The sequence below is a fragment of the Pongo abelii genome, chromosome 12 (assembly GCF_028885655.2).
Source record: "Pongo abelii isolate AG06213 chromosome 12, NHGRI_mPonAbe1-v2.0_pri, whole genome shotgun sequence".
NCBI classification, from domain to species: domain Eukaryota; kingdom Metazoa; phylum Chordata; class Mammalia; order Primates; family Hominidae; genus Pongo; species Pongo abelii.
The window spans coordinates 50426134-50438300 of record NC_071997.2 but is presented as its reverse complement, the minus strand read 5'-3'; the positions used below and the strand labels follow the sequence as shown (position 1 = coordinate 50438300).

The window sequence follows — 12167 nt, the reverse complement described above, 5'->3', positions numbered from 1 at the left end:
TCTACACCAACTCTCAAAGTCTGGATAGTCTTCACTCTGTCGAGATGCCCATTAAAATTACTTGCAAGTCAGAATACACCCAACTTTTGTATTCTCACTGAATTTTATGACTTTATTATAGTACAATTAGTCCTGTATTCAGCACTAATTACTTCTGTATATATCTTCCCCAATTAGAGAACAAAATGATGATCAGAAAATGTTGGGAACTGTGATCTGAGGAGTCATGAGAAATATTACATAAATTGATTTTTTAAGTTGTGTAGGCTGTGAAAAACTGGAGGGACTCACTTCAGGTGGAGATAATAGTACATTTAAAGAATAAAAATGGAATTAGCTAAAAAATGAGAAAGCTTATTTATCTAACAGTTACAACATATATGAGGACTGAAAAAAAAAAAAAATGCAGGTCCCACCAAGAGCAGTGCCTCATGCTTGTAATCCCAGCACTTTGGGAGGCTAAGGCAGGAAGCTTGCTTGAGCCCAGGAGTTCGAGACCAACCTGGGCAATAGTGAGACCTCATCTCTATTAAAAAAAAATGCAGGTGCCTAGATCTAACTCAAGTTGATGAATTAGAACTTGTGTAGGAGTCATTGTTGTAACTAGTGTCCTGGAGAACAGGGACCATGCCTTACTCATATATGTATCTTTCAGACCAAGTACAGAGCAATTTTCCAATATAATATGAACCGAAGCTCTCCCCATAATTGTAGACACACATAAATCAGTAAAAGTAACTATTTTGCTCACTCTGTGACCGCCATGGCCAAATTGTATCAAAGATGTCTGCCATAAATTACTCCTTAATATTCAAGTTACCAAAGAGGTGGCCCATTGCAAAATTCTTGGGAATCTTGTCAAATGGCTCAATTTTTACAGGTAAACTCTATTGATCTGGCCTCTTTTTGCAGCCCTGAGAATGAGCATCTATAAACCTTATTAATGCCATCAGTTTCCATATTTCAATGCAAAGCATTTTATGAGAACCTGTCATTGACAGTGTAAAAATTAATTGCAAATTCCATGCTACATTAATTTTTCCCATAAACAAACATCTGAGAAGTAAAACATATGCTACTAAAGAACTGATAGTTTTATCCTCACACCAGCCAAGACAGGTGGAGGGCACCACAGACATAGAATTTTGATAAGCAGAGGACTGAAAACCATCACACGCTTTTATAAGGTCTTGACAAGTTTTGTGATCTGATGTCACATGTATACCTGTAGGTACCATTTTCCTACATCAGCTTGCTGTTATTTTTGAACTTACATTTTTGATGGAAAATGAATATTCAAGGTGAGAGATAGTCCTGTGTGATTACTGTAATCTAAATCAAGCATATGGTTTTGAGTATTGTACTTCTGAGCTAATATTTGTCTAAAGAAATACCTAGTCCTTCCTGTGGCTTCATACTTCAAGATGTCTAGATCAGCTAAGACAGATGGCTCTCTTTTTTCTTTGGTTAATTAAATATACTTTCTTTGAGTAATCTTTTCAGGGGATTCTCTAGGGATTAAGTCTCATGTACAATCTGATTCAACTAAAGGGGTTTCTGACAAGTAAGTGCCCTACACATATTCTCTAGGTCATGTTAAAGCCAACAAAAGATATATCCATTTTCAGTTTATAGAAAAAAAGAACTATAGTTAGGCATGTCATTATTTCCCTTTTTATCATTAGAAACCTAAAGAATGTAATATAAATGATATGAGGAATGTGCCAGAAAGGAGGCAGGACTAAATTGCAGCTCCCACTCAGAGCAGCGTGTGGAGACTCCCACTGTGAAATTTTGCTCCAAGAACTACTGTAGGAACATAACAGGAAAGCTGAGAGAATCTACAGATCCTTTGAAGGAAATGGATTGCTCCTACAGGACCCTGGAGACAGCCCAAATACTGTGAGAGCCCAAAGTGTGAAAGTGTAAAAGGGGGATCATCTGCCCCCAGACACACACCCTCACTGGGGAGTCTGAAGGTCCAGGTTACAGTAGAAGGATCTGACCTTACCTAGAGCTGAGATAACTTAGAGAGTCAAGCAAAATTCAGGAGTAGAGGAAACAGCAGGAAGAATCCTGTGGGCACTTTCGGTCCCTACAAAAGACATTTCTGACATTGTCTCAGAGTTCTTTGGGGAGGACTGCCAGAGGAACTGGGAAAAGATCACATGGAAAAGGAAACCTCCAGCTGAACTTTGTAACAATTCCAACTAAACATAAAGTTTCTTGGACAGAATTTGGGGGAGGAGGTGACTCCAGAGTATAGATGTGAGCAGGCAAGGAGGCGTGAAACCTGGAAGCCCTGCTCGCTTTTTCAACTGGGAGGCTGTTAGCCTGGGGCAAGTTATCAGCCCTACTCGCCCATTGCCTGGAAACAAACTCGGTGCTGTTGGGGTGGGACACAGTGGGAGTGAGACCAGCCTTTTGGGTTGCATGAGAGTTGGGTAAGGCCTGTATCTGCTGGCTTCCCCAATTTTCCTGGAAACCTGCATGACACAGCAGAGACAGCCAGAATCCTCCCGGGAATATAACTCCAATGACCTGGGAAGGACACCCCAGCCCTGACAGCAGCCACAGCAAGCCCTGCCCAAGGAGAATCTGACCTCAGACATGCCTAACCCTGTCCCCACCTGATGGTCTTTCTCTACCTGCCCTGGTGACTGAAGACAAAGGTCATTTCTCTTGGGAGTTCTAGGGCTCCACCCAGTGCCTGATCCTATACTACCACAGCTGATGCTCCCTTGAAAGCATCTCCTCTTTGCAGGAGGCAAACCAGCACAAAACTAGTGCAATAAACAACAATCATACAACTAAGGACCCTCACAAAGTCCATTTCACTCTTTTTGCACCTCCACTGAAGCAGGTGCTGCTGTACATTGGCTGAGAAACTGGAACACAGTTCACATCACAGGACTTTGTGTGGACACCCCCCCCAAAAACCAGCCCAGAATCCAGTAGCCCCCTGGATGGCTAGATCCAGAAGAAAAATAACAATCACCACAGTTTGGCTCTCAGGAAGGAAAATGGGGAGAGTACTACATTAAAGGATCATCCCAAGGGAGAAAATAATCTGAACAGCAGACCTTTAGCCTGAGATCTTCCCTCTGACATAGCCTACTCAAAGGAGGAGAATCCAGAAAAATAATTCTGGTAATATGACAAAATGGATTTCTTTAACACCATCAATAAGCCACACTATCTCATGAGCAATGGCTCCAAACCAAGAAGAAATCCCTGATTTTCCAGAAAAAGAATTCAGAAGATTGATTATTAAGCTAATCAAGGAGGCACCAGAGAAAGGTCAAGTCCAACTTAATGAAATAAAAAAATTATAAAGATGCATTAGTCTGTGTTTACACGGCTGAAAAACACATACCCAAAACTGGGAACAAAAAGAGGTTTAACTGGACTTAACATTTTCACCTGGCTTTAGAATCATGGCAGGAGGTGAAAGGCACTTCTTATATGGTGGTGGCAAGAGAAAATGAAGAAGAAGCAAAGTGGAAACCCCTGATAAACCCACCAGATCTCATAAAACTTATTTACTGTCATAAGAATAGCATGGGAAAGAATGATCCCCATGATTCAATTGTATCTCCCTGGGTGCCTCCCACAACACATGGGAATCCTGGGAGATACAATCCAACTTGAGATTTGGGTGGAGACACGGCCAAACCAGTCACTCTACCCCTAGTCCCTCCAAATCTCATGTCCTCCAATTTCAAAACCAATCATGCCTTCCCAACAGTCCCCACAAAATCTTAACTCATTTCAATATTAACCCAAAAGTCCACAGTCCAAAGTCTCATATAAGACAAAACAATCCTTTCCACCTATAAGCCTGCACAATCAAAAGCAAGCTAGTGGCCGGGCATGGTGGCTCATGGCTGTAATCCCAGCACTTTGGGAGGCCAAGGTGGGCAGATCACGAGGTCAGGAGATTGAGACCATCCTGGCTAACACGGTGAAACCCTGTCTCTACTGAAAAAAAAAAAAAAAAAAATAGCCGGACGTGGTGGCAGGAGCCTGTAGTCCCAGCTACTCGGGAGGCTGAGGTGGGAGAATGGTGTGAACCCAGGAGGCGGAGCTTGCAGTGAGCCAAGATCACGTGCAAGCTAGTTACTTCTTACTTATATAATGGGGATATAAGTATTGGTTAAATACAGCCATTCCAAGTGAGAATAATTGGCCAAAATAAACTGGTTACAAGTCCCAGGCAAGTCCAAAATCCAATGGTGCAGTCAAATCTTAAAGCTTCAAAATGATTTTATTTGACTCCAGGTCTCACATCCAGGTCACTGATGCAAGAGATGGCTTCCCAAGGCCTTGGGCAGCTCTGCCTCTGTGACTTGACAGGGTACAGCCTACCTCCTGGCTGCTTTCGCAGGGTGGCATTGAGTGTCTGTGTCTTTTCCTGGTGCATGGTGCAAGCTGTTGGTGGATCTACTGTTCTGGATTCTGGAGGACGGTGGTCCTCTTCTCACAGCGCCACTAGGCAGTGCCCCAGTAGGGACTCTGTGTGGGGTTCTGATCCCACATTTTCTTTCTGCACTGCCCTAGCAGAGGTTCTCCATGAAGTCCCTGCCCCTGCAGCAAACTTTTGCCTGGGCATCCAAATGTTTCCTTGCATCTTCTGAAAGCTAGGTGGAGGTTCCCAAACCTCAATTCTTGACTCACAGGTTCCCATAGGCTCAACACCATGTGGAAACTGTCAAGGCTGGGGCTTGCACCCTCTGAAGCCACAACCTGAGCTCTGCATTGGCTCCCTTCAACCACTGCTGGAGTGGCTGGGACCCAGGGCACCAAGTCCCTAGACTGAACACAGCACAGGGACCCTCAGCCTGGCCCATGGAACCACATTTTCCTCCTCGGCCTCTTGGCCTGTGATGGGAGGGACTGCCATGAAGGTCTCTGACATGGCCTGTAGACATTTTCCCCATGGTCTTGATGATTAACATTAGCCTCCATGCTACTTATGCAAATTTCTGCAGCCGGCTTGAATTTCTCCTCAAAAAAATGGGTTTTCCTTTTCTGTGGCATTGTCAGGCTGCAAATTTCTGAACTTTTATTCTGTGTTTCCCTTTTAAAACAGAATGCTTTTAAGAGCACCCAAGTCACATTTTGAATGCTTTGCTGCTTAGAAATTTCTTCTACCGGATACCCTAAATCATCTCTCTCAAGTCCAAGTTCCACAAATCTCTAGGGCAGGGGCAAATTTCCACCATTCTCTTTGCTAAAACATAACAAGAGTCAACTTTGCTCCAGTTCCCAACAAGTTCCTTATCTCCAACTAAGATCACCTCAGCCTGGACCTTAGTGTTCATATCACTATCAGCATTTTGGTCAAAGCCATTCAACAAGTCTCTAGGAGGTTCCAAACTTTCCCATATTTTCCTGTCTTCTTCTGAGCCCTCCAAACTGTTGCAACCTCTGCCTGTTACCCAGTTCCAAAGTCACTTCCACATTATTGGGTATCTTTTCAGCAATGCCCTACTCTACCGGTACCAAGGTACAGTATTAGTCCATTTTCACACTGCTGATAGAAACATACACAAAACTGGGAACAAAAAGAGGTTTAATTTGACTTACATTTCCACATGACTAGGGAGGCTTCAAAATCATGGCTGGAGGTGAAGGGCACTTCTTATGTCATGACGGCAAGAGAAAATGAGGAAGAAGCAAAAGTGGAAACCCGTGATAAATCCATCAGATCTCACGAGACTTATTCATTATCACAAGAATAGAACTGGAAAGATTGGCCCCCATGATTCAATTACCTACCCCTCAGTCACTCCCACAACACATGAGAATTCTGGGAGATACAATTCAAGTTGAGATTTGGGTGAGGACACAGCCAAACCATATCACAAAATATGAAGGAAGAAATCTTCAGTGATATATAGGATAAGTGAAAAACATTCAGAACTTCTGGAAATCAAGGACAAACTTATAGCAATGCAAATGCACTAAAATGTCTCAGCCACAGAATCAAACAAGCAGAAGAAAGAACATCAGAGCTTGAAGACAAGATTTTTGAATTAACTCAATCCAACAAAGACAAAAAAGAATAAGAAAATTATACAGCCTCCTGGAAGTTTGAGATTATGTTAAATGACCAAATCTAAGAATAATTGGCATTCCTGAAAAAGAAGAGAAATCTAAAAGTTTGGAAAACCTATCTGGGAAAATAATCAAGAAAAAACTTTCCTGGACTTGCTAGAGATCTAGACATCCAAATACAAGAAGCTCAAAGAACACCTGGGAACTTCATCACAAAAAGACCATTGCCTAGGCACACAGTTATTGGGTTATCTACATTCAAGACAAAGGAAAAAATATTAAGAGATGTGAGGCAAAATCACCAGGTAACCTATAAAGGAAAATCTATCAGATTAACTGCAGATTTTTCAGCAGAAACCCTGCAAACTAGAAGGGATTGGGCCCTATATTCAGCCTCCTTAAACAAAATAATTATCAGCCCAGGTCTTTGTATCCAGGGAAACTAACTTTTATAAATGAAGGAAAGATAGTCATTTTCAGACAAACAAATGCTGAGAGAATATGCCACTACCAAACCAGCACTATAACAGCTGCTAAAAGGAGCTCTAAGTTTTGAAATAAATCCTTGAAATACTGCTTAAAGCATACATCTCAGAAGACCTATAAAACAACAGCACACACATACACACACACACACACACACACATTAAAAAAAAAAACCAAAAACAAGGTATTCAGGCAATAAACAGCACAGTGAATAGAATGGTACCTCACATCTCAATACTAACATTGAACGTAAATAGCCTAAATCCTCTCCTTAAAAGATACAAAATGGCAGAATGGATAAGAATTCACCAATCAAGTATTTGCTGCCTTCAAGAAACTCGCCTAACATATAAGGACTCACAGAAAATTAAGGTAAAGGGGTGGAAAGAGACATTTTCATGCAAATGGACAGCAAAAGCAAGCAGGAGTAGCTATTCCTACATGAAACAAAACAAACTTTAAAGCAACAGTAATTAAAAAAGACAAAAGGGGACATTGTACAATGATAAAAGGCCTTGTCCAAAGTACCATGATCCTAAATATGTACACACCTAACACTGGACCTCCCAATTTTATAAAACAATTATTACTAGATCTAAGAAATGAAATGAGATAGACAGCAATACAATAATAGTGGGGGACTCCAATATTCCACTGACAGCACTAGACAGGTGGTCAAGACAGAAAGTCAACAGAGAAACAATGGATTTAAACTCTACCCTAAAACAAATGGACTTAACAGATATTAACAAAACATTCTACTCAACAACTGCAGTATATACATTGTATTCATCAGTGCATGAAACATTCTCCAAGGTAGACCATAGGGAAGGCCATTAAACAAGTCTCAATAAATTTAAGAAAATTGAAATTATATCAAGTACTCTCCCCAACCACAGTAGAATAAAGTTGGAGGTCAACTCCACAAGGAACCTTTAAAACCATGCAAATACATGGAAATTAAATAACCCACTCCTGAAGAATCACTGGGTTAACAATGGAATCAAGATGTAAATTGAAAAATTCTTTGAACTGAACAATAATAGTGATACAATCTATTAAAGCTTCTGGGATATAGCAAAGGCCGTGATAAGAGGAAAGTTCATAGCCTTAAACACCTACATCAAAAAGTCTGAAACAGCACAAATAGACAATCTAAGGTCACACTTCAAGGAATTAGAGAAACAAGAACAAACAAAACCCAAGCTCAGTAGAAGAAAAGAAAGAACCAAGATCAGATTAGAACGAAATGACATTGAAACAACAACAAAAACAAAAGATAAATGAAACAAAAAGCTGGTTCTTTGAAAAGATAAACTGATAGACCATTAGCAAGATGAACCAAGAACAGAAGAGAGAAGATCCAAATAAGCTAAATTAGAGATTAAACAGGAGATATTACAACCCAACATCACAGAAATACAAAAGATCATTCAAGGCTACTGTGATCTCCTTTAAACATAATGTAGAAAACCTAGAGGAGATGGATATATTCCTGAAAATATACAACCCTCCAGCTTAAACCAGGAAGAACAGACCAATAATAAGCAGTGAGATTAAAATGGTAATAATAAAATTGTCAATAAAAAAATATCCAGGAACAGATGAATTCACAGCTGAATTCTATCAGACATTCAAAAGAGAATTGGTACCAATCCTATTGACATTATTTCAGAAGATAAAGAGGGAATCCTCCCTAAATCATTCTATGAAGCCAGCATCACCCTAAAACCAAAACCAGAAAAGCACATAACAAAACACACTACAGACCAATATCCTGATGAATAAAGATGCCAAAATCCCTAACAAAATACTAGCTAACTGAATCCAACAGCATATCAAAAAGATAATCCACCGGATCAAGTGGGTTTCATACCAAGGATGCAGGGATGGTTTCACATGCACAAGTCAATAAATGTGATACTTCACATAAACAGAATTAAAAACAAAATTCACATGACCATCTCAATTGATGCACAAAAAGCATTTGACAGAATCCAGAATCCTTTATGATTAAAATCTCAGCAAAATCAACATAGAAGAGACATACCTTAATGTAATAAAATCCATCTATGACAAACCCATAGCCAATATAAGACTGAATGGGGAAAAGTTGAAAGCATTCTCTCTGAGAACTAGAATAAGACAAGGATACCCACTCTCAGCACTTCTATTCAACATAGTACTGGAAGTCCTAACCAGAACAATCAGACAAGAGAATGACATAAACCATCCAAATCGGTAAAGAGGAAGTCAAAGTGGTGCTGTTTGCTGATGATGTGATTGTTATACCTAGAAAACCCTAAAGACACCTCCAAATAGCTCCGAGAACTGATAAATGAATTCAGCCAAGTTTCAGGATACAAAATTAATGCAAACAAATCAGTAACTCTGCTAGAAACCTAAAGCAACCAAGCTGAGAAGTAAAAAACTCAACCCATTTTACAATAACTGCCAAAAAGTAAAATACTTAGGAATATACCTAACCAAGGACATGAAAGACCCATACAAGAAAAGCTACAAAACACTACTGAAATAAATTGTAGACGATACAAACAAATGGAAACACATCCCATGTTCATGGTTGGGTAGGATCAATGTGGTGAAAATGACCATACTGCCAAAAGCAATCTACAAATTAACTGCAATTCCCACCAAAATACCACCATTATTCTTCACAGAACCAGAAAAGGCAATCCTAAAATTCATATGGAACTAAAAAAGATCCTGCATAATAGGGAAAGCAAGACTTAAGCAAAAGGGACAAATCTGGAGGCATCACGTTACCTGACTTCAAACTATACAGTAAGGCCATAGTCACCAAAACAGCCTGGTACTGGTATCAAAATAGGCACATAGACAAATGGAACAGAATAGAGAACACAGAAATAAAGCCAAATACTTACAGCCACTTGATCTTTTACAAAGCAAACAAAAACATAAGTGGTGAAAGGACACCCTATTCAGCAAATTATGCTGGGATAATTGACAAGTCACATGTAGAAGAATGAAACTGAATCCTCATTTCTCACCTTATACAAATATCAACTCAAGATGAATCAAAGACTTAAATATAAGACCTGAAACCACAAAAATTGTAGAAGGTAACATCAGAAAAATCCTTCTAGACATTGGCTTAGGCAAAGACTTCATAACTAAGAACCCAAAAGCAAATGCAACAAAAACGATGATAAATAGGTGGGACTTAATTTAACTAAAAAGTTCATGCACAGCAAAAGAGACAATCAGCAGAGTAAACAGAAAAACCACAGAGCAGGAGAACATCTTCACAATCTACACATTAGACAAAGACTAATATCCACAATCTGCAAGGAACTTACATAAATTAGTGAGAATAAAACAATGCCATCAAAATATGGGCTAAAGACATTACTAGACAATTCTTAAAAGAAGATATCCAAATGGCCAACAAACATACAAAAGAATGCTCAACATCACTAATGATCAGAGAAATGCGAATCAAAACCAAATGCGACACCACCTTACTCCTGCAAGAATGGCCATGATAAAAAAATAATTAAAAAAAGATGTTGGTAGGCATGCATGAAAAGGGAACACTTTTACATTGCTGGTGGGGATGTAAACTAGTACAACCACTATGGAAAACAGTGTAGAGATTCCTTAAAGAACTAAAAGTAGAACTACCATTTGATCCAGCAATCCAATTACTGGGAATTTACCATGAGGAAAAGAAGTTCTTATATGAAAAAGACACTTGCACACACATGTATATAGCAGCACAATTTGCAATTGCAAAAATATGGAACCACTCAAAATTCCCATCAATCAATGAGTAGATAAAGAAATTTTGGAATATATACACAATAGAATACCATTCAGCAATAAAAAGGAACAAAATAATGGCATTTGCAGCAATCTGGATGGAATTGGAGACCATTATTATGAGTAAATTGACTTAGGAATGGAAAACCAAATATTTTATGTTCTCACTCATAAGTGGGAACTACGTTATGAGGATGCAATGGATAAAAATGATACAATGGACTTTTGGGCCTTGGGTGTATAGTTGGAGGGAGGTGAGGGATAAAAGACTATAAATTGGGTAGAGTATATACTGCTCAGGTGATGGCTGTACCAAAATCTCAGAAATCACCACTAAAGAACTTATTCATGTAACCAAAAACCACCTGTTCCCCAGAAACCTATGGAAATATAAAGATATCTATATAGATTTTAGATGGACACATTTGTCTGTCTTTTAAATAACCTAATAGTTTTGACTGATTTTATTTTTTTCTACAGGATTGAACAATTTAGGGAAAATGGTTGATTGGCTGTTGGTTGACAGTCACCTAATTTCAGGAATCAAATATAAGGGATAAAGTAGAAAATTTCCAAATTTCATCCAACCATTCCATATAGCTGCATCTGAAAAGGTAGAAATTTCCAAACTGTAATTATTGAGAGCCAGTTTTAGTTGAACATTATTCAGTGTACATGTATCGATATACTGTTCATGAGACATACATGTGCTTTTCCTCAGTGCCCAGCCCCCTGAAGTTGTGAGTCTATGTGACCAGGTCTTGTCAATTACCTCTGGGAGGCAGTGGCAAGTATCACATCTAAGACAAAATATAGAAGATGGGTGTAACTTCTCCAGGCACTCTCCTCTCTTGTCCTTGTCATCATGGAAAATCCAAACCAAGATGGCCCAGTCGCAAAATGGAGTATGCCATACATTTTTATGTATTAAGTTCCTGAGATGTAAGGGTCAGTTTCTTAATTCAGCTGTAACCTAATACACCCTGATTGATACAAATATATACTAAATTTTGAATTTAAAAAATTCAAGTTTTAATCTCAATACCCTATCAGCTTTCTGATCTTGATCGTGTCAGGTAACTTAGATTAATGACTCCTCCATAAATTTAGTGATCACCAAATATCCATATTCTTTCCTATGCTTCTCACTTTTAATTGTACTTAGATTGGAATCATATAATCAATTCTGGTTAATGCACTAACAACAATAATGATCTGCATTCCTTACTGTAAGAGGCAGAGAAGTAGTATTCCTCCATATCTCTCTTCCTGTGTCATGAGGATGAGGAGGCCAAGTATCCAAAGTGGCTTAAGCTGTAAGATAGAGGATCACAGCCTTGAATAATTCAGTAAGAATGCTTTATTATTTTAAGCCACTAAGATTTTTTTTAACCTCAGCATTTTAACTAGATATCCTTTAAAAAATATCATGCTTTAATTCTTTTTATTTTTATTATTATTATATTTTAAGTTTTAGGGTACATGTGCACAACGTGCAGGTTTGTTACATATATATACATGTGCCATGTTGGTGTGCTGCACCCATTAACTCATCATTTAACATTAGGTATATCTCCTAATGCTATCCCTCACCCAACCCCCACCCCACAACAGGCCCCGATGTGTGATGTTCCCTTTCCTGTGTCCATGTGTTCTCGTTGTTCAATTCCCACCTATGAGTGAGAACATGTGGTGGTTGGTTTTTTGTCCTTGTGATAGTTTGCTGAGAATAATGGTTTCCAGCTTCATCCATGTCCCTACAAAGGACATGAACTCATCATTTTTTATGGCTGCATAGTATTCCATGGTGTATATGT

General features: G+C 39.1%; 1 long non-coding RNA gene across 1 annotated transcript in view; it reads right to left on the bottom strand.

The window, feature by feature from the left end:
• LOC129057662 (uncharacterized) overlaps positions 1 to 12167 on the bottom strand; it is a 175371-nt gene that overhangs the window by 62071 nt on the left and 101133 nt on the right. Inside the window, exon 4 of the long non-coding RNA XR_008522328.1 lies at positions 11579 to 11664. This is a non-coding gene — a long non-coding RNA (uncharacterized LOC129057662). The remainder of the gene's footprint in view (positions 1 to 11578; positions 11665 to 12167) is intronic.